This window comes from Hyla sarda, unplaced genomic scaffold (genome assembly GCF_029499605.1).
Source record: "Hyla sarda isolate aHylSar1 unplaced genomic scaffold, aHylSar1.hap1 scaffold_2335, whole genome shotgun sequence".
In the NCBI taxonomy this organism is placed as follows: Eukaryota; Metazoa; Chordata; class Amphibia; order Anura; family Hylidae; genus Hyla; species Hyla sarda.
Window position 1 is genome coordinate 22,936 of NW_026609017.1, and position 20,643 is coordinate 43,578.

The window sequence follows — 20,643 nt, forward strand, 5'->3', positions numbered from 1 at the left end:
TCTGCTGCTGCTGACTAAATGGCCTCCTTAATTGGATCATTTGAGTAGCCAGCACACCTGTGCAGGTAGGGCATGACATGATAGGCAGCTGCCTTGATAGCGGGTGGGTGCTGAATGTTCCTAATTGACAAAATAAGATTAATGCTTATGAAGAAATATAAAATCTCATCCCTTCCCCAATATCGCGCCACACCCCTACCCCTTAATTCCCTGGTTGAACGTGATGGACATATGTCTTTTTTCGACCGTACTAACTATGTAACTATGTAACATAACATGGGGGGGGGGGGGGGGGTCTCCTGGCTGTTCACACAGGTGTGTCATTGCTGTACATTGACCATGCATTGCTTCTGTGGTATTGCAAAGGCAAAGACAAATGCTTCCAGCCATCCATTGCACTAATGGATTGGTCATCAGCTGGCTGTCTATGTCCCGCATCAATATAGACCAAAGTACAGAGGGTTAGGCTATGCTATTGTGCACCTACCTGATGCATCAGAAGGTGCGAGGCCCTTGCTAAATTCTGTGCACAGACTTTGAGATCTATGCTTTAGACTGTATCTAAACCTGCTCCAACATGGACTGACATTCTGGCCTACTTTCAGCCGATGCGACTTGTCTGTCGCTGAACAGTCGCTTTTTATGTATTCAGCACCTATGTATAATGTTGTAAAAATGCTCTAGAAGCTAAAGTCGCAGAAATGTCACACATATTTGGCCTGCAACTTTCTGTGCGACAAATTCAGACAGGAAAAATCAGTATAAATCCTTAGAAAATTATCCCCCAGTGTCTCCATCTGCTGGCGGTATTGAATAAGCATTGCTGCACTGATGGGGTATGCATTAGACGAAAAAAAAGAAGAAAAAGAAGAATAATACGCCCAGAAAAGAGGCGAAAAGGAGAAAAACGTAAAAAAACGTGAAAAAAAAGTAAGAGGAAGAGAAGGGAAAAAAAGGTGGAAATGGGTTTAAAAGTGATTTCGGCGGAGAAATATATATATATATATATATATATATATATATATATATATATATATGCGCACACACACACATAGATATAAACGTATTCTCCGTTGAGATATTGCAGCCGCTGCTGTGTCCAGGCCCAGGAGCCTTAGCACTGTGCTGTGATGTCACTCAATACCACTGACATCACTAGGTGTAAACAACATCTCTCCTTTGCTGTGTATGTGACTATGGAGCTGTTTGGTGATGTCGTCTATTACGGCCTTCATAGAAGCAACAGGAGATTGTTGCATCCATCTTGAACCCTCAGAACTACAGTGCTATGATGTCACTCACTTCCACAGGCCTTGCAGAGTGTAAACAACAACAACCCAGCTTTGTTGTGTATGTAACCAGAGGGATTTGTGATGTCACCTAGAACCTTCACAGCAGCGACAGCTTTATGAGGAGCATCAGCACTGCTCTGCCTGAGCAGAACCATCACCGCCATAGGTTGTCAAATAACCCGGATTTAACCCACACAGGTAAGTCCAATGGGGTGCAGGCATGTCCTCTATGCTTACAGCTTCCCGTGGGTGTTGGTTTGATACCGTTTGGGGACAGCCAAGGAGGCATCTGCAGGCAACAAAGGTAGGTGTGTGCTTGTGTGTGTGTTTCCTATGCAGATCCTAAGCCCAGTGTCACATGCAAGTAGGAGGAGTAAGAAGGGTTCCTGGCAAATCCGGGTTATGGATTGCATTTAAAAAGGCCCCGTGGGAGTGCAATGGGCCCCTGTCTTGCTGCTTAGCAATAATGGTATGGGTTTAGGTTCTGCTGTGTGTACTGGTGGTTGACTGCCCCCCAGCCCAGAGTGTGCATGGAAAATTGTCTGGCAGCCTCCCTGACAGCAAGCAGTGATAGTGCCCATGAAGGGGACCTTGTTGGGCCCGCCCCTTTCACGGTTATCGCTTCTCGGCCTTTTGGCTAAGATCAAGTGTAGTATCTGTTCTTATCAGTTTAATATCTGATACGTCCCCTATCTGGGGACCATATATTAAATGGATTTTTGAGAACGGGGGCCGATTTCGAAGCTTGCTTCCGTCGCCCTATGCATTGACCCGATATGGCAGTATCTTCGGGTACAGTGCACCACCCCCTTACAGGGTTAAAAAGAAAGATTCCTACTTTCATTGCTACCTGCTTGCTGGCTAGCCAGCTAGCCAGCCCTGTGGGCCTTGCTGCTGCTGCAGCCAAAAAACAAAAGGTGGTGCTGCTGCTGCTTCTGCTGCTTCTGCTTCTGCTTGTGTCTGGCCCCTGTTGGAGCGTCCAGGCACAGGACTTCTGCTGCTGCTGACTAAATGGCCTCCTTAATTGGATCATTTGAGTAGCCAGCACACCTGTGCAGGTAGGGCATGACATGATAGGCAGCTGCCTTGATAGCGGGTGGGTGCTGAATGTTCCTAATTGACAAAATAAGATTAATGCTTATGAAGAAATATAAAATCTCATCCCTTCCCCAATATCGCGCCACACCCCTACCCCTTAATTCCCTGGTTGAACGTGATGGACATATGTCTTTTTTCGACCGTACTAACTATGTAACTATGTAACATAACATGGGGGGGGGGGGGGGGGGGGGTCTCCTGGCTGTTCACACAGGTGTGTCATTGCTGTACATTGACCATGCATTGCTTCTGTGGTATTGCAAAGGCAAAGACAAATGCTTCCAGCCATCCATTGCACTAATGGATTGGTCATCAGCTGGCTGTCTATGTCCCGCATCAATATAGACCAAAGTACAGAGGGTTAGGCTATGCTATTGTGCACCTACCTGATGCATCAGAAGGTGCGAGGCCCTTGCTAAATTCTGTGCACAGACTTTGAGATCTATGCTTTAGACTGTATCTAAACCTGCTCCAACATGGACTGACATTCTGGCCTACTTTCAGCCGATGCGACTTGTCTGTCGCTGAACAGTCGCTTTTTATGTATTCAGCACCTATGTATAATGTTGTAAAAATGCTCTAGAAGCTAAAGTCGCAGAAATGTCACACATATTTGGCCTGCAACTTTCTGTGCGACAAATTCAGACAGGAAAAATCAGTATAAATCCTTAGAAAATTATCCCCCAGTGTCTCCATCTGCTGGCGGTATTGAATAAGCATTGCTGCATTGATGGGGTATGCATTAGACGAAAAAAAAGAAGAAAAAGAAGAATAATACGCCCAGAAAAGAGGCGAAAAGGAGAAAAACGTAAAAAAACGTGAAAAAAAAGTAAGAGGAAGAGAAGGGAAAAAAAGGTGGAAATGGGTTTAAAAGTGATTTCGGCGGAGAAATATATATATATATATATATATATATATATATATATATATATATATATATATGCGCACACACACACATAGATATAAACGTATTCTCCGTTGAGATATTGCAGCCGCTGCTGTGTCCAGGCCCAGGAGCCTTAGCACTGTGCTGTGATGTCACTCAATACCACTGACATCACTAGGTGTAAACAACATCTCTCCTTTGCTGTGTATGTGACTATGGAGCTGTTTGGTGATGTCGTCTATTACGGCCTTCATAGAAGCAACAGGAGATTGTTGCATCCATCTTGAACCCTCAGAACTACAGTGCTATGATGTCACTCACTTCCACAGGCCTTGCAGAGTGTAAACAACAACAACCCAGCTTTGTTGTGTATGTAACCAAAGGGATTTGTGATGTCACCTAGAACCTTCACAGCAGCGACAGCTTTATGAGGAGCATCAGCACTGCTCTGCCTGAGCAGAACCATCACCGCCATAGGTTGTCAAATAACCCGGATTTAACCCACACAGGTAAGTCCAATGGGGTGCAGGCATGTCCTCTATGCTTACAGCTTCCCGTGGGTGTTGGTTTGATACCGTTTGGGGACAGCCAAGGAGGCATCTGCAGGCAACAAAGGTAGGTGTGTGCTTGTGTGTGTGTTTCCTATGCAGATCCTAAGCCCAGTGTCACATGCAAGTAGGAGGAGTAAGAAGGGTTCCTGGCAAATCCGGGTTATGGATTGCATTTAAAAAGGCCCCGTGGGAGTGCAATGGGCCCCTGTCTTGCTGCTTAGCAATAATGGTATGGGTTTAGGTTCTGCTGTGTGTACTGGTGGTTGACTGCCCCCCAGCCCAGAGTGTGCATGGAAAATTGTCTGGCAGCCTCCCTGACAGCAAGCAGTGATAGTGCCCATGAAGGGGACCTTGTTGGGCCCGCCCCTTTCACGGTTATCGCTTCTCGGCCTTTTGGCTAAGATCAAGTGTAGTATCTGTTCTTATCAGTTTAATATCTGATACGTCCCCTATCTGGGGACCATATATTAAATGGATTTTTGAGAACGGGGGCCGATTTCGAAGCTTGCTTCCGTCGCCCTATGCATTGACCCGATATGGCAGTATCTTCGGGTACAGTGCACCACCCCCTTACAGGGTTAAAAAGAAAGATTCCTACTTTCATTGCTACCTGCTTGCTGGCTAGCCAGCTAGCCAGCCCTGTGGGCCTTGCTGCTGCTGCAGCCAAAAAACAAAAGGTGGTGCTGCTGCTGCTTCTGCTGCTTCTGCTTCTGCTTGTGTCTGGCCCCTGTTGGAGCGTCCAGGCACAGGACTTCTGCTGCTGCTGACTAAATGGCCTCCTTAATTGGATCATTTGAGTAGCCAGCACACCTGTGCAGGTAGGGCATGACATGATAGGCAGCTGCCTTGATAGCGGGTGGGTGCTGAATGTTCCTAATTGACAAAATAAGATTAATGCTTATGAAGAAATATAAAATCTCATCCCTTCCCCAATATCGCGCCACACCCCTACCCCTTAATTCCCTGGTTGAACGTGATGGACATATGTCTTTTTTCGACCGTACTAACTATGTAACTATGTAACATAAAATGTGGCGGGGGGGGGGGGGGGGTGGTTCTCCTGGCTGTTCACACAGGTGTGTCATTGCTGTACATTGACCATGCATTGCTTCTGTGGTATTGCAAAGGCAAAGACAAATGCTTCCAGCCATCCATTGCACTAATGGATTGGTCATCAGCTGGCTGTCTATGTCCCGCATCAATATAGACCAAAGTACAGAGGGTTAGGCTATGCTATTGTGCACCTACCTGATGCATCAGAAGGTGCGAGGCCCTTGCTAAATTCTGTGCACAGACTTTGAGATCTATGCTTTAGACTGTATCTAAACCTGCTCCAACATGGACTGACATTCTGGCCTACTTTCAGCCGATGCGACTTGTCTGTCGCTGAACAGTCGCTTTTTATGTATTCAGCACCTATGTATAATGTTGTAAAAATGCTCTAGAAGCTAAAGTCGCAGAAATGTCACACATATTTGGCCTGCAACTTTCTGTGCGACAAATTCAGACAGGAAAAATCAGTATAAATCCTTAGAAAATTATCCCCCAGTGTCTCCATCTGCTGGCGGTATTGAATAAGCATTGCTGCACTGATGGGGTATGCATTAGACGAAAAAAAAGAAGAAAAAGAAGAATAATACGCCCAGAAAAGAGGCGAAAAGGAGAAAAACGTAAAAAAACGTGAAAAAAAAGTAAGAGGAAGAGAAGGGAAAAAAAGGTGGAAATGGGTTTAAAAGTGATTTCGGCGGAGAATATATATATATATATATATATATATATATATATATATATATATATGCGCACACACACACATAGATATAAACGTATTCTCCGTTGAGATATTGCAGCCGCTGCTGTGTCCAGGCCCAGGAGCCTTAGCACTGTGCTGTGATGTCACTCAATACCACTGACATCACTAGGTGTAAACAACATCTCTCCTTTGCTGTGTATGTGACTATGGAGCTGTTTGGTGATGTCGTCTATTACGGCCTTCATAGAAGCAACAGGAGATTGTTGCATCCATCTTGAACCCTCAGAACTACAGTGCTATGATGTCACTCACTTCCACAGGCCTTGCAGAGTGTAAACAACAACAACCCAGCTTTGTTGTGTATGTAACCAAAGGGATTTGTGATGTCACCTAGAACCTTCACAGCAGCGACAGCTTTATGAGGAGCATCAGCACTGCTCTGCCTGAGCAGAACCATCACCGCCATAGGTTGTCAAATAACCCGGATTTAACCCACACAGGTAAGTCCAATGGGGTGCAGGCATGTCCTCTATGCTTACAGCTTCCCGTGGGTGTTGGTTTGATACCGTTTGGGGACAGCCAAGGAGGCATCTGCAGGCAACAAAGGTAGGTGTGTGCTTGTGTGTGTGTTTCCTATGCAGATCCTAAGCCCAGTGTCACATGCAAGTAGGAGGAGTAAGAAGGGTTCCTGGCAAATCCGGGTTATGGATTGCATTTAAAAAGGCCCCGTGGGAGTGCAATGGGCCCCTGTCTTGCTGCTTAGCAATAATGGTATGGGTTTAGGTTCTGCTGTGTGTACTGGTGGTTGACTGCCCCCCAGCCCAGAGTGTGCATGGAAAATTGTCTGGCAGCCTCCCTGACAGCAAGCAGTGATAGTGCCCATGAAGGGGACCTTGTTGGGCCCGCCCCTTTCACGGTTATCGCTTCTCGGCCTTTTGGCTAAGATCAAGTGTAGTATCTGTTCTTATCAGTTTAATATCTGATACGTCCCCTATCTGGGGACCATATATTAAATGGATTTTTGAGAACGGGGGCCGATTTCGAAGCTTGCTTCCGTCGCCCTATGCATTGACCCGATATGGCAGTATCTTCGGGTACAGTGCACCACCCCCTTACAGGGTTAAAAAGAAAGATTCCTACTTTCATTGCTACCTGCTTGCTGGCTAGCCAGCTAGCCAGCCCTGTGGGCCTTGCTGCTGCTGCAGCCAAAAAACAAAAGGTGGTGCTGCTGCTGCTTCTGCTGCTTCTGCTTCTGCTTGTGTCTGGCCCCTGTTGGAGCGTCCAGGCACAGGACTTCTGCTGCTGCTGACTAAATGGCCTCCTTAATTGGATCATTTGAGTAGCCAGCACACCTGTGCAGGTAGGGCATGACATGATAGGCAGCTGCCTTGATAGCGGGTGGGTGCTGAATGTTCCTAATTGACAAAATAAGATTAATGCTTATGAAGAAATATAAAATCTCATCCCTTCCCCAATATCGCGCCACACCCCTACCCCTTAATTCCCTGGTTGAACGTGATGGACATATGTCTTTTTTCGACCGTACTAACTATGTAACTATGTAACATAAAATGTGGCGGGGGGGGGGGGGGTGGGTCTCCTGGCTGTTCACACAGGTGTGTCATTGCTGTACATTGACCATGCATTGCTTCTGTGGTATTGCAAAGGCAAAGACAAATGCTTCCAGCCATCCATTGCACTAATGGATTGGTCATCAGCTGGCTGTCTATGTCCCGCATCAATATAGACCAAAGTACAGAGGGTTAGGCTATGCTATTGTGCACCTACCTGATGCATCAGAAGGTGCGAGGCCCTTGCTAAATTCTGTGCACAGACTTTGAGATCTATGCTTTAGACTGTATCTAAACCTGCTCCAACATGGACTGACATTCTGGCCTACTTTCAGCCGATGCGACTTGTCTGTCGCTGAACAGTCGCTTTTTATGTATTCAGCACCTATGTATAATGTTGTAAAAATGCTCTAGAAGCTAAAGTCGCAGAAATGTCACACATATTTGGCCTGCAACTTTCTGTGCGACAAATTCAGACAGGAAAAATCAGTATAAATCCTTAGAAAATTATCCCCCAGTGTCTCCATCTGCTGGCGGTATTGAATAAGCATTGCTGCACTGATGGGGTATGCATTAGACGAAAAAAAAGAAGAAAAAGAAGAATAATACGCCCAGAAAAGAGGCGAAAAGGAGAAAAACGTAAAAAAACGTGAAAAAAAAGTAAGAGGAAGAGAAGGGAAAAAAAGGTGGAAATGGGTTTAAAAGTGATTTCGGCGGAGAAATATATATATATATATATATATATATATATATATATATATATATATGCGCACACACACACATAGATATAAACGTATTCTCCGTTGAGATATTGCAGCCGCTGCTGTGTCCAGGCCCAGGAGCCTTAGCACTGTGCTGTGATGTCACTCAATACCACTGACATCACTAGGTGTAAACAACATCTCTCCTTTGCTGTGTATGTGACTATGGAGCTGTTTGGTGATGTCGTCTATTACGGCCTTCATAGAAGCAACAGGAGATTGTTGCATCCATCTTGAACCCTCAGAACTACAGTGCTATGATGTCACTCACTTCCACAGGCCTTGCAGAGTGTAAACAACAACAACCCAGCTTTGTTGTGTATGTAACCAAAGGGATTTGTGATGTCACCTAGAACCTTCACAGCAGCGACAGCTTTATGAGGAGCATCAGCACTGCTCTGCCTGAGCAGAACCATCACCGCCATAGGTTGTCAAATAACCCGGATTTAACCCACACAGGTAAGTCCAATGGGGTGCAGGCATGTCCTCTATGCTTACAGCTTCCCGTGGGTGTTGGTTTGATACCGTTTGGGGACAGCCAAGGAGGCATCTGCAGGCAACAAAGGTAGGTGTGTGCTTGTGTGTGTGTTTCCTATGCAGATCCTAAGCCCAGTGTCACATGCAAGTAGGAGGAGTAAGAAGGGTTCCTGGCAAATCCGGGTTATGGATTGCATTTAAAAAGGCCCCGTGGGAGTGCAATGGGCCCCTGTCTTGCTGCTTAGCAATAATGGTATGGGTTTAGGTTCTGCTGTGTGTACTGGTGGTTGACTGCCCCCCAGCCCAGAGTGTGCATGGAAAATTGTCTGGCAGCCTCCCTGACAGCAAGCAGTGATAGTGCCCATGAAGGGGACCTTGTTGGGCCCGCCCCTTTCACGGTTATCGCTTCTCGGCCTTTTGGCTAAGATCAAGTGTAGTATCTGTTCTTATCAGTTTTCATGCTGGTGGGGATGGGTGCTGCATGGAGGATGCAGGTGTACCAGGGCTTTCCGGGGCTGGTTCTGAGGAATCAGCTCGACGGCTGCCCCGATGTGACCTGTTCCCTCCGGGTCTCGCCATGAGGCTGAGAGGGTCTAGAGCCGAGGTACTTTTGTGCCTCGGGGAGTGGTGACCCCGAGGTGCCGAAACTCACTGGGAGAATAGGCTCACTGAGTTGAAGCACGGGCACCATAATCTCTTCACCTTGTGGCACTCACCTCTTGATTCCCGGCCTTCTGGCTAGGATCAGAGAAATTTTTATAGATCCGGCCGGATGTCCGGGCAGTATATCTGCACACATTCACTTATTTATTTATTTTTTTGTCTCACTGTGTCACTTTTTGCGTGTTGTGTGTTCACAGGATTTGTCAGGATGCGGTAGCCCTTCTGGGTGTCCCTCCTGGCGGTCTAGGGGAGGTGTGTGTGGCCATGAGGTTCCGCACCTCCCTGCAAACACCCCGGGTACCCCTGCTTTGGCAGGGTACCTACCGTAATCGGCTCTGCGGGCAGATACCTTGGCCAACGCCAAGGGGGATGCCGGGAGCATTTGTGGTCCCCTAGTAGCTTTGGCGAAAAGGGACATCGAACCTGGAACCTCGCAGGTACCTTTTGGTCCGGAGGCGAAGGGTAAGGTTTGTTGGGGGGCCTCTCTCCTATCGGAGAAGGGCTTGCGATAGACCGCATCCTTTGTGCACGTTTTTTTTAGTGTAACACGTTTGCACTTTTTCTTGCACTTTGGGTGAATCGAAAGCACGTTCCTCGGCTTTAGATAAAAAAAAAAAAAAAAAAAAAAAAAAAAAAAATCTGTTCTTATCAGTTTAATATCTGATACGTCCCCTATCTGGGGACCATATATTAAATGGATTTTTGAGAACGGGGGCCGATTTCGAAGCTTGCTTCCGTCGCCCTATGCATTGACCCGATATGGCAGTATCTTCGGGTACAGTGCACCACCCCCTTACAGGGTTAAAAAGAAAGATTCCTACTTTCATTGCTACCTGCTTGCTGGCTAGCCAGCTAGCCAGCCCTGTGGGCCTTGCTGCTGCTGCAGCCAAAAAACAAAAGGTGGTGCTGCTGCTGCTTCTGCTGCTTCTGCTTCTGCTTGTGTCTGGCCCCTGTTGGAGCGTCCAGGCACAGGACTTCTGCTGCTGCTGACTAAATGGCCTCCTTAATTGGATCATTTGAGTAGCCAGCACACCTGTGCAGGTAGGGCATGACATGATAGGCAGCTGCCTTGATAGCGGGTGGGTGCTGAATGTTCCTAATTGACAAAATAAGATTAATGCTTATGAAGAAATATAAAATCTCATCCCTTCCCCAATATCGCGCCACACCCCTACCCCTTAATTCCCTGGTTGAACGTGATGGACATATGTCTTTTTTCGACCGTACTAACTATGTAACTATGTAACATAAAATGTGGCGGGGGGGGGGGGGGTGGGTCTCCTGGCTGTTCACACAGGTGTGTCATTGCTGTACATTGACCATGCATTGCTTCTGTGGTATTGCAAAGGCAAAGACAAATGCTTCCAGCCATCCATTGCACTAATGGATTGGTCATCAGCTGGCTGTCTATGTCCCGCATCAATATAGACCAAAGTACAGAGGGTTAGGCTATGCTATTGTGCACCTACCTGATGCATCAGAAGGTGCGAGGCCCTTGCTAAATTCTGTGCACAGACTTTGAGATCTATGCTTTAGACTGTATCTAAACCTGCTCCAACATGGACTGACATTCTGGCCTACTTTCAGCCGATGCGACTTGTCTGTCGCTGAACAGTCGCTTTTTATGTATTCAGCACCTATGTATAATGTTGTAAAAATGCTCTAGAAGCTAAAGTCGCAGAAATGTCACACATATTTGGCCTGCAACTTTCTGTGCGACAAATTCAGACAGGAAAAATCAGTATAAATCCTTAGAAAATTATCCCCCAGTGTCTCCATCTGCTGGCGGTATTGAATAAGCATTGCTGCACTGATGGGGTATGCATTAGACGAAAAAAAAGAAGAAAAAGAAGAATAATACGCCCAGAAAAGAGGCGAAAAGGAGAAAAACGTAAAAAAACGTGAAAAAAAAGTAAGAGGAAGAGAAGGGAAAAAAAGGTGGAAATGGGTTTAAAAGTGATTTCGGCGGAGAAATATATATATATATATATATATATATATATATATATATATATATATGCGCACACACACACATAGATATAAACGTATTCTCCGTTGAGATATTGCAGCCGCTGCTGTGTCCAGGCCCAGGAGCCTTAGCACTGTGCTGTGATGTCACTCAATACCACTGACATCACTAGGTGTAAACAACATCTCTCCTTTGCTGTGTATGTGACTATGGAGCTGTTTGGTGATGTCGTCTATTACGGCCTTCATAGAAGCAACAGGAGATTGTTGCATCCATCTTGAACCCTCAGAACTACAGTGCTATGATGTCACTCACTTCCACAGGCCTTGCAGAGTGTAAACAACAACAACCCAGCTTTGTTGTGTATGTAACCAAAGGGATTTGTGATGTCACCTAGAACCTTCACAGCAGCGACAGCTTTATGAGGAGCATCAGCACTGCTCTGCCTGAGCAGAACCATCACCGCCATAGGTTGTCAAATAACCCGGATTTAACCCACACAGGTAAGTCCAATGGGGTGCAGGCATGTCCTCTATGCTTACAGCTTCCCGTGGGTGTTGGTTTGATACCGTTTGGGGACAGCCAAGGAGGCATCTGCAGGCAACAAAGGTAGGTGTGTGCTTGTGTGTGTGTTTCCTATGCAGATCCTAAGCCCAGTGTCACATGCAAGTAGGAGGAGTAAGAAGGGTTCCTGGCAAATCCGGGTTATGGATTGCATTTAAAAAGGCCCCGTGGGAGTGCAATGGGCCCCTGTCTTGCTGCTTAGCAATAATGGTATGGGTTTAGGTTCTGCTGTGTGTACTGGTGGTTGACTGCCCCCCAGCCCAGAGTGTGCATGGAAAATTGTCTGGCAGCCTCCCTGACAGCAAGCAGTGATAGTGCCCATGAAGGGGACCTTGTTGGGCCCGCCCCTTTCACGGTTATCGCTTCTCGGCCTTTTGGCTAAGATCAAGTGTAGTATCTGTTCTTATCAGTTTAATATCTGATACGTCCCCTATCTGGGGACCATATATTAAATGGATTTTTGAGAACGGGGGCCGATTTCGAAGCTTGCTTCCGTCGCCCTATGCATTGACCCGATATGGCAGTATCTTCGGGTACAGTGCACCACCCCCTTACAGGGTTAAAAAGAAAGATTCCTACTTTCATTGCTACCTGCTTGCTGGCTAGCCAGCTAGCCAGCCCTGTGGGCCTTGCTGCTGCTGCAGCCAAAAAACAAAAGGTGGTGCTGCTGCTGCTTCTGCTGCTTCTGCTTCTGCTTGTGTCTGGCCCCTGTTGGAGCGTCCAGGCACAGGACTTCTGCTGCTGCTGACTAAATGGCCTCCTTAATTGGATCATTTGAGTAGCCAGCACACCTGTGCAGGTAGGGCATGACATGATAGGCAGCTGCCTTGATAGCGGGTGGGTGCTGAATGTTCCTAATTGACAAAATAAGATTAATGCTTATGAAGAAATATAAAATCTCATCCCTTCCCCAATATCGCGCCACACCCCTACCCCTTAATTCCCTGGTTGAACGTGATGGACATATGTCTTTTTTCGACCGTACTAACTATGTAACTATGTAACATAACATGGGGGGGGGGGGGGGGGGGTCTCCTGGCTGTTCACACAGGTGTGTCATTGCTGTACATTGACCATGCATTGCTTCTGTGGTATTGCAAAGGCAAAGACAAATGCTTCCAGCCATCCATTGCACTAATGGATTGGTCATCAGCTGGCTGTCTATGTCCCGCATCAATATAGACCAAAGTACAGAGGGTTAGGCTATGCTATTGTGCACCTACCTGATGCATCAGAAGGTGCGAGGCCCTTGCTAAATTCTGTGCACAGACTTTGAGATCTATGCTTTAGACTGTATCTAAACCTGCTCCAACATGGACTGACATTCTGGCCTACTTTCAGCCGATGCGACTTGTCTGTCGCTGAACAGTCGCTTTTTATGTATTCAGCACCTATGTATAATGTTGTAAAAATGCTCTAGAAGCTAAAGTCGCAGAAATGTCACACATATTTGGCCTGCAACTTTCTGTGCGACAAATTCAGACAGGAAAAATCAGTATAAATCCTTAGAAAATTATCCCCCAGTGTCTCCATCTGCTGGCGGTATTGAATAAGCATTGCTGCACTGATGGGGTATGCATTAGACGAAAAAAAAGAAGAAAAAGAAGAATAATACGCCCAGAAAAGAGGCGAAAAGGAGAAAAACGTAAAAAAACGTGAAAAAAAAGTAAGAGGAAGAGAAGGGAAAAAAAGGTGGAAATGGGTTTAAAAGTGATTTCGGCGGAGAAATATATATATATATATATATATATATATATATATATATATATATATATGCGCACACACACACATAGATATAAACGTATTCTCCGTTGAGATATTGCAGCCGCTGCTGTGTCCAGGCCCAGGAGCCTTAGCACTGTGCTGTGATGTCACTCAATACCACTGACATCACTAGGTGTAAACAACATCTCTCCTTTGCTGTGTATGTGACTATGGAGCTGTTTGGTGATGTCGTCTATTACGGCCTTCATAGAAGCAACAGGAGATTGTTGCATCCATCTTGAACCCTCAGAACTACAGTGCTATGATGTCACTCACTTCCACAGGCCTTGCAGAGTGTAAACAACAACAACCCAGCTTTGTTGTGTATGTAACCAAAGGGATTTGTGATGTCACCTAGAACCTTCACAGCAGCGACAGCTTTATGAGGAGCATCAGCACTGCTCTGCCTGAGCAGAACCATCACCGCCATAGGTTGTCAAATAACCCGGATTTAACCCACACAGGTAAGTCCAATGGGGTGCAGGCATGTCCTCTATGCTTACAGCTTCCCGTGGGTGTTGGTTTGATACCGTTTGGGGACAGCCAAGGAGGCATCTGCAGGCAACAAAGGTAGGTGTGTGCTTGTGTGTGTGTTTCCTATGCAGATCCTAAGCCCAGTGTCACATGCAAGTAGGAGGAGTAAGAAGGGTTCCTGGCAAATCCGGGTTATGGATTGCATTTAAAAAGGCCCCGTGGGAGTGCAATGGGCCCCTGTCTTGCTGCTTAGCAATAATGGTATGGGTTTAGGTTCTGCTGTGTGTACTGGTGGTTGACTGCCCCCCAGCCCAGAGTGTGCATGGAAAATTGTCTGGCAGCCTCCCTGACAGCAAGCAGTGATAGTGCCCATGAAGGGGACCTTGTTGGGCCCGCCCCTTTCACGGTTATCGCTTCTCGGCCTTTTGGCTAAGATCAAGTGTAGTATCTGTTCTTATCAGTTTAATATCTGATACGTCCCCTATCTGGGGACCATATATTAAATGGATTTTTGAGAACGGGGGCCGATTTCGAAGCTTGCTTCCGTCGCCCTATGCATTGACCCGATATGGCAGTATCTTCGGGTACAGTGCACCACCCCCTTACAGGGTTAAAAAGAAAGATTCCTACTTTCATTGCTACCTGCTTGCTGGCTAGCCAGCTAGCCAGCCCTGTGGGCCTTGCTGCTGCTGCAGCCAAAAAACAAAAGGTGGTGCTGCTGCTGCTTCTGCTGCTTCTGCTTCTGCTTGTGTCTGGCCCCTGTTGGAGCGTCCAGGCACAGGACTTCTGCTGCTGCTGACTAAATGGCCTCCTTAATTGGATCATTTGAGTAGCCAGCACACCTGTGCAGGTAGGGCATGACATGATAGGCAGCTGCCTTGATAGCGGGTGGGTGCTGAATGTTCCTAATTGACAAAATAAGATTAATGCTTATGAAGAAATATAAAATCTCATCCCTTCCCCAATATCGCGCCACACCCCTACCCCTTAATTCCCTGGTTGAACGTGATGGACATATGTCTTTTTTCGACCGTACTAACTATGTAACTATGTAACATAACATGGGGGGGGGGGGGGGGTCTCCTGGCTGTTCACACAGGTGTGTCATTGCTGTACATTGACCATGCATTGCTTCTGTGGTATTGCAAAGGCAAAGACAAATGCTTCCAGCCATCCATTGCACTAATGGATTGGTCATCAGCTGGCTGTCTATGTCCCGCATCAATATAGACCAAAGTACAGAGGGTTAGGCTATGCTATTGTGCACCTACCTGATGCATCAGAAGGTGCGAGGCCCTTGCTAAATTCTGTGCACAGACTTTGAGATCTATGCTTTAGACTGTATCTAAACCTGCTCCAACATGGACTGACATTCTGGCCTACTTTCAGCCGATGCGACTTGTCTGTCGCTGAACAGTCGCTTTTTATGTATTCAGCACCTATGTATAATGTTGTAAAAATGCTCTAGAAGCTAAAGTCGCAGAAATGTCACACATATTTGGCCTGCAACTTTCTGTGCGACAAATTCAGACAGGAAAAATCAGTATAAATCCTTAGAAAATTATCCCCCAGTGTCTCCATCTGCTGGCGGTATTGAATAAGCATTGCTGCACTGATGGGGTATGCATTAGACGAAAAAAAAGAAGAAAAAGAAGAATAATACGCCCAGAAAAGAGGCGAAAAGGAGAAAAACGTAAAAAAACGTGAAAAAAAAGTAAGAGGAAGAGAAGGGAAAAAAAGGTGGAAATGGGTTTAAAAGTGATTTCGGCGGAGAAATATATATATATATATATATATATATATATATATATGCGCACACACACACATAGATATAAACGTATTCTCCGTTGAGATATTGCAGCCGCTGCTGTGTCCAGGCCCAGGAGCCTTAGCACTGTGCTGTGATGTCACTCAATACCACTGACATCACTAGGTGTAAACAACATCTCTCCTTTGCTGTGTATGTGACTATGGAGCTGTTTGGTGATGTCGTCTATTACGGCCTTCATAGAAGCAACAGGAGATTGTTGCATCCATCTTGAACCCTCAGAACTACAGTGCTATGATGTCACTCACTTCCACAGGCCTTGCAGAGTGTAAACAACAACAACCCAGCTTTGTTGTGTATGTAACCAAAGGGATTTGTGATGTCACCTAGAACCTTCACAGCAGCGACAGCTTTATGAGGAGCATCAGCACTGCTCTGCCTGAGCAGAACCATCACCGCCATAGGTTGTCAAATAACCCGGATTTAACCCACACAGGTAAGTCCAATGGGGTGCAGGCATGTCCTCTATGCTTACAGCTTCCCGTGGGTGTTGGTTTGATACCGTTTGGGGACAGCCAAGGAGGCATCTGCAGGCAACAAAGGTAGGTGTGTGCTTGTGTGTGTGTTTCCTATGCAGATCCTAAGCCCAGTGTCACATGCAAGTAGGAGGAGTAAGAAGGGTTCCTGGCAAATCCGGGTTATGGATTGCATTTAAAAAGGCCCCGTGGGAGTGCAATGGGCCCCTGTCTTGCTGCTTAGCAATAATGGTATGGGTTTAGGTTCTGCTGTGTGTACTGGTGGTTGACTGCCCCCCAGCCCAGAGTGTGCATGGAAAATTGTCTGGCAGCCTCCCTGACAGCAAGCAGTGATAGTGCCCATGAAGGGGACCTTGTTGGGCCCGCCCCTTTCACGGTTATCGCTTCTCGGCCTTTTGGCTAAGATCAAGTGTAGTATCTGTTCTTATCAGTTTAATATCTGATACGTCCCCTATCTGGGGACCATATATTAAATGGATTTTTGAGAACGGGGGCCGATTTCGAAGCTTGCTTCCGTCGCCCTATGCATTGACCCGATATGGCAGTATCTTCGGGTACAGTGCACCACCCCCTTACAGGGTTAAAAAGAAAGATTCCTACTTTCATTGCTACCTGCTTGCTGGCTAGCCAGCTAGCCAGCCCTGTGGGCCTTGCTGCTGCTGCAGCCAAAAAACAAAAGGTGGTGCTGCTGCTGCTTCTGCTGCTTCTGCTTCTGCTTGTGTCTGGCCCCTGTTGGAGCGTCCAGGCACAGGACTTCTGCTGCTGCTGACTAAATGGCCTCCTTAATTGGATCATTTGAGTAGCCAGCACACCTGTGCAGGTAGGGCATGACATGATAGGCAGCTGCCTTGATAGCGGGTGGGTGCTGAATGTTCCTAATTGACAAAATAAGATTAATGCTTATGAAGAAATATAAAATCTCATCCCTTCCCCAATATCGCGCCACACCCCTACCCCTTAATTCCCTGGTTGAACGTGATGGACATATGTCTTTTTTCGACCGTACTAACTATGTAACTATGTAACATAACATGGGGGGGGGGGGGGGGTCTCCTGGCTGTTCACACAGGTGTGTCATTGCTGTACATTGACCATGCATTGCTTCTGTGGTATTGCAAAGGCAAAGACAAATGCTTCCAGCCATCCATTGCACTAATGGATTGGTCATCAGCTGGCTGTCTATGTCCCGCATCAATATAGACCAAAGTACAGAGGGTTAGGCTATGCTATTGTGCACCTACCTGATGCATCAGAAGGTGCGAGGCCCTTGCTAAATTCTGTGCACAGACTTTGAGATCTATGCTTTAGACTGTATCTAAACCTGCTCCAACATGGACTGACATTCTGGCCTACTTTCAGCCGATGCGACTTGTCTGTCGCTGAACAGTCGCTTTTTATGTATTCAGCACCTATGTATAATGTTGTAAAAATGCTCTAGAAGCTAAAGTCGCAGAAATGTCACACATATTTGGCCTGCAACTTTCTGTGCGACAAATTCAGACAGGAAAAATCAGTATAAATCCTTAGAAAATTATCCCCCAGTGTCTCCATCTGCTGGCGGTATTGAATAAGCATTGCTGCACTGATGGGGTATGCATTAGACGAAAAAAAAGAAGAAAAAGAAGAATAATACGCCCAGAAAAGAGGCGAAAAGGAGAAAAACGTAAAAAAACGTGAAAAAAAAGTAAGAGGAAGAGAAGGGAAAAAAAGGTGGAAATGGGTTTAAAAGTGATTTCGGCGGAGAATATATATATATATATATATATATATATATATATATATATATATATGCGCACACACACACATAGATATAAACGTATTCTCCGTTGAGATATTGCAGCCGCTGCTGTGTCCAGGCCCAGGAGCCTTAGCACTGTGCTGTGATGTCACTCAATACCACTGACATCACTAGGTGTAAACAACATCTCTCCTTTGCTGTGTATGTGACTATGGAGCTGTTTGGTGATGTCGTCTATTACGGCATTCATAGAAGCAACAGGAGATTGTTGCATCCATCTTGAACCCTCAGAACTACAGTGCTATGATGTCACTCACTTCCACAGGCCTTGCAGAGTGTAAACAACAACAACCCAGCTTTGTTGTGTATGTAACCAAAGGGATTTGTGATGTCACCTAGAACCTTCACAGCAGCGACAGCTTTATGAGGAGCATCAGCACTGCTCTGCCTGAGCAGAACCATCACCGCCATAGGTTGTCAAATAACCCGGATTTAACCCACACAGGTAAGTCCAATGGGGTGCAGGCATGTCCTCTATGCTTACAGCTTCCCGTGGGTGTTGGTTTGATACCGTTTGGGGACAGCCAAGGAGGCATCTGCAGGCAACAAAGGTAGGTGTGTGCTTGTGTGTGTGTTTCCTATGCAGATCCTAAGCCCAGTGTCACATGCAAGTAGGAGGAGTAAGAAGGGTTCCTGGCAAATCCGGGTTATGGATTGCATTTAAAAAGGCCCCGTGGGAGTGCAATGGGCCCCTGTCTTGCTGCTTAGCAATAATGGTATGGGTTTAGGTTCTGCTGTGTGTACTGGTGGTTGACTGCCCCCCAGCCCAGAGTGTGCATGGAAAATTGTCTGGCAGCCTCCCTGACAGCAAGCAGTGATAGTGCCCATGAAGGGGACCTTGTTGGGCCCGCCCCTTTCACGGTTATCGCTTCTCGGCCTTTTGGCTAAGATCAAGTGTAGTATCTGTTCTTATCAGTTTAATATCTGATACGTCCCCTATCTGGGGACCATATATTAAATGGATTTTTGAGAACGGGGGCCGATTTCGAAGCTTGCTTCCGTCGCCCTATGCATTGACCCGATATGGCAGTATCTTCGGGTACAGTGCACCACCCCCTTACAGGGTTAAAAAGAAAGATTCCTACTTTCATTGCTACCTGCTTGCTGGCTAGCCAGCTAGCCAGCCCTGTGGGCCTTGCTGCTGCTGCAGCCAAAAAACAAAAGGTGGTGCTGCTGCTGCTTCTGCTGCTTCTGCTTCTGCTTGTGTCTGGCCCCTGTTGGAGCGTCCAGGCACAGGACTTCTGCTGCTGCTGACTAAATGGCCTCCTTAATTGGATCATTTGAGTAGCCAGCACACCTGTGCAGGTAGGGCATGACATGATAGGCAGCTGCCTTGATAGCGGGTGGGTGCTGAATGTTCCTAATTGACAAAATAAGATTAATGCTTATGAAGAAATATAAAATCTCATCCCTTCCCCAATATCGCGCCACACCCCTACCCCTTAATTCCCTGGTTGAACGTGATGGACATATGTCTTTTTTCGACCGTACTAACTATGTAACTATGTAACATAACATGGGGGGGGGGGGGGGTCTCCTGGCTGTTCACACAGGTGTGTCATTGCTGTACATTGACCATGCATTGCTTCTGTGGTATTGCAAAGGCAAAGACAAATGCTTCCAGCCATCCATTGCACTAATGGATTGGTCATCAGCTGGCTGTCTATGTCCCGCATCAATATAGACCAAAGTACAGAGGGTTAGGCTATGCTATTGTGCACCTACCTGATGCATCAGAAGGTGCGAGGCCCTTGCTAAATTCTGTGCACAGACTTTGAGATCTATGCTTTAGACTGTATCTAAACCTGCTCCAACATGGACTGACATTCTGGCCTACTTTCAGCCGATGCGACTTGTCTGTCGCTGAACAGTCGCTTTTTATGTATTCAGCACCTATGTATAATGTTGTAAAAATGCTCTAGAAGCTAAAGTCGCAGAAATGTCACACATATTTGGCCTGCAACTTTCTGTGCGACAAATTCAGACAGGAAAAATCAGTATAAATCCTTAGAAAATTATCCCCCAGTGTCTCCATCTGCTGGCGGTATTGAATAAGCATTGCTGCACTGATGGGGTATGCATTAGACGAAAAAAAAGAAGAAAAAGAAGAATAATACGCCCAGAAAAGAGGCGAAAAGGAGAAAAACGTAAAAAAACGTGAAAAAAAAGTAAGAGGAAGAGAAGGGAAAAAAAGGTGGAAATGGGTTTAAAAGTGATTTCGGCGGAGAAATATATATATATATATATATATATATATATATATATATATATATATATATGCGCACACACACACATAGATATAAACGTATTCTCCGTTGAGATATTGCAGCCGCTGCTGTGTCCAGGCCCAGGAGCCTTAGCACTGTGCTGTGATGTCACTCAATACCACTGACATCACTAGGTGTAAACAACATCTCTCCTTTGCTGTGTATGTGACTATGGAGCTGTTTGGTGATGTCGTCTATTACGGCCTTCATAGAAGCAACAGGAGATTGTTGCATCCATCTAGAACCCTCAGAACTACAGTGCTATGATGTCACTCACTTCCACAGGCCTTGCAGAGTGTAAACAACAACAACCCAGCTTTGTTGTGTATGTAACCAAAGGGATTTGTGATGTCACCTAGAACCTTCACAGCAGCGACAGCTTTATGAGGAGCATCAGCACTGCTCTGCCTGAGCAGAACCATCACCGCCATAGGTTGTCAAATAACCCGGATTT

General features: G+C 46.2%; 8 non-coding genes and 1 pseudogene across 8 annotated transcripts; all 9 read left to right on the forward strand.

Moving 5' to 3' along the window:
• The first annotated feature begins 1,909 nt into the window (after positions 1–1,909).
• LOC130322434 (U2 spliceosomal RNA) lies at positions 1,910–2,100 on the forward strand. Its single transcript, XR_008867946.1, has one exon. It is a non-coding gene; the product is annotated as a U2 spliceosomal RNA (small nuclear RNA).
• Positions 2,101–4,204: 2,104 nt separating this feature from the next.
• Positions 4,205–4,395, forward strand: LOC130322435 (U2 spliceosomal RNA). Its single transcript, XR_008867947.1, has one exon. It is a non-coding gene; the product is annotated as a U2 spliceosomal RNA (small nuclear RNA).
• A 2,101-nt stretch (positions 4,396–6,496) lies between these two features.
• On the forward strand, positions 6,497–6,687 carry LOC130322436 (U2 spliceosomal RNA). Its single transcript, XR_008867948.1, has one exon. It is a non-coding gene; the product is annotated as a U2 spliceosomal RNA (small nuclear RNA).
• Positions 6,688–8,787: 2,100 nt separating this feature from the next.
• On the forward strand, positions 8,788–8,947 carry LOC130322445 (U2 spliceosomal RNA; annotated as a pseudogene).
• Positions 8,948–9,642: 695 nt separating this feature from the next.
• Positions 9,643–9,840, forward strand: LOC130322444 (U2 spliceosomal RNA). Its single transcript, XR_008867955.1, has one exon. It is a non-coding gene; the product is annotated as a U2 spliceosomal RNA (small nuclear RNA).
• Positions 9,841–11,940: 2,100 nt separating this feature from the next.
• Positions 11,941–12,131, forward strand: LOC130322437 (U2 spliceosomal RNA). Its single transcript, XR_008867949.1, has one exon. It is a non-coding gene; the product is annotated as a U2 spliceosomal RNA (small nuclear RNA).
• Positions 12,132–14,229: 2,098 nt separating this feature from the next.
• LOC130322438 (U2 spliceosomal RNA) lies at positions 14,230–14,420 on the forward strand. The gene has a single exon (XR_008867950.1). It is a non-coding gene; the product is annotated as a U2 spliceosomal RNA (small nuclear RNA).
• A 2,083-nt stretch (positions 14,421–16,503) lies between these two features.
• LOC130322439 (U2 spliceosomal RNA) lies at positions 16,504–16,694 on the forward strand. The gene has a single exon (XR_008867951.1). It is a non-coding gene; the product is annotated as a U2 spliceosomal RNA (small nuclear RNA).
• Positions 16,695–18,786: 2,092 nt separating this feature from the next.
• LOC130322441 (U2 spliceosomal RNA) lies at positions 18,787–18,977 on the forward strand. The gene has a single exon (XR_008867953.1). It is a non-coding gene; the product is annotated as a U2 spliceosomal RNA (small nuclear RNA).
• Positions 18,978–20,643: the final 1,666 nt, after the last annotated feature.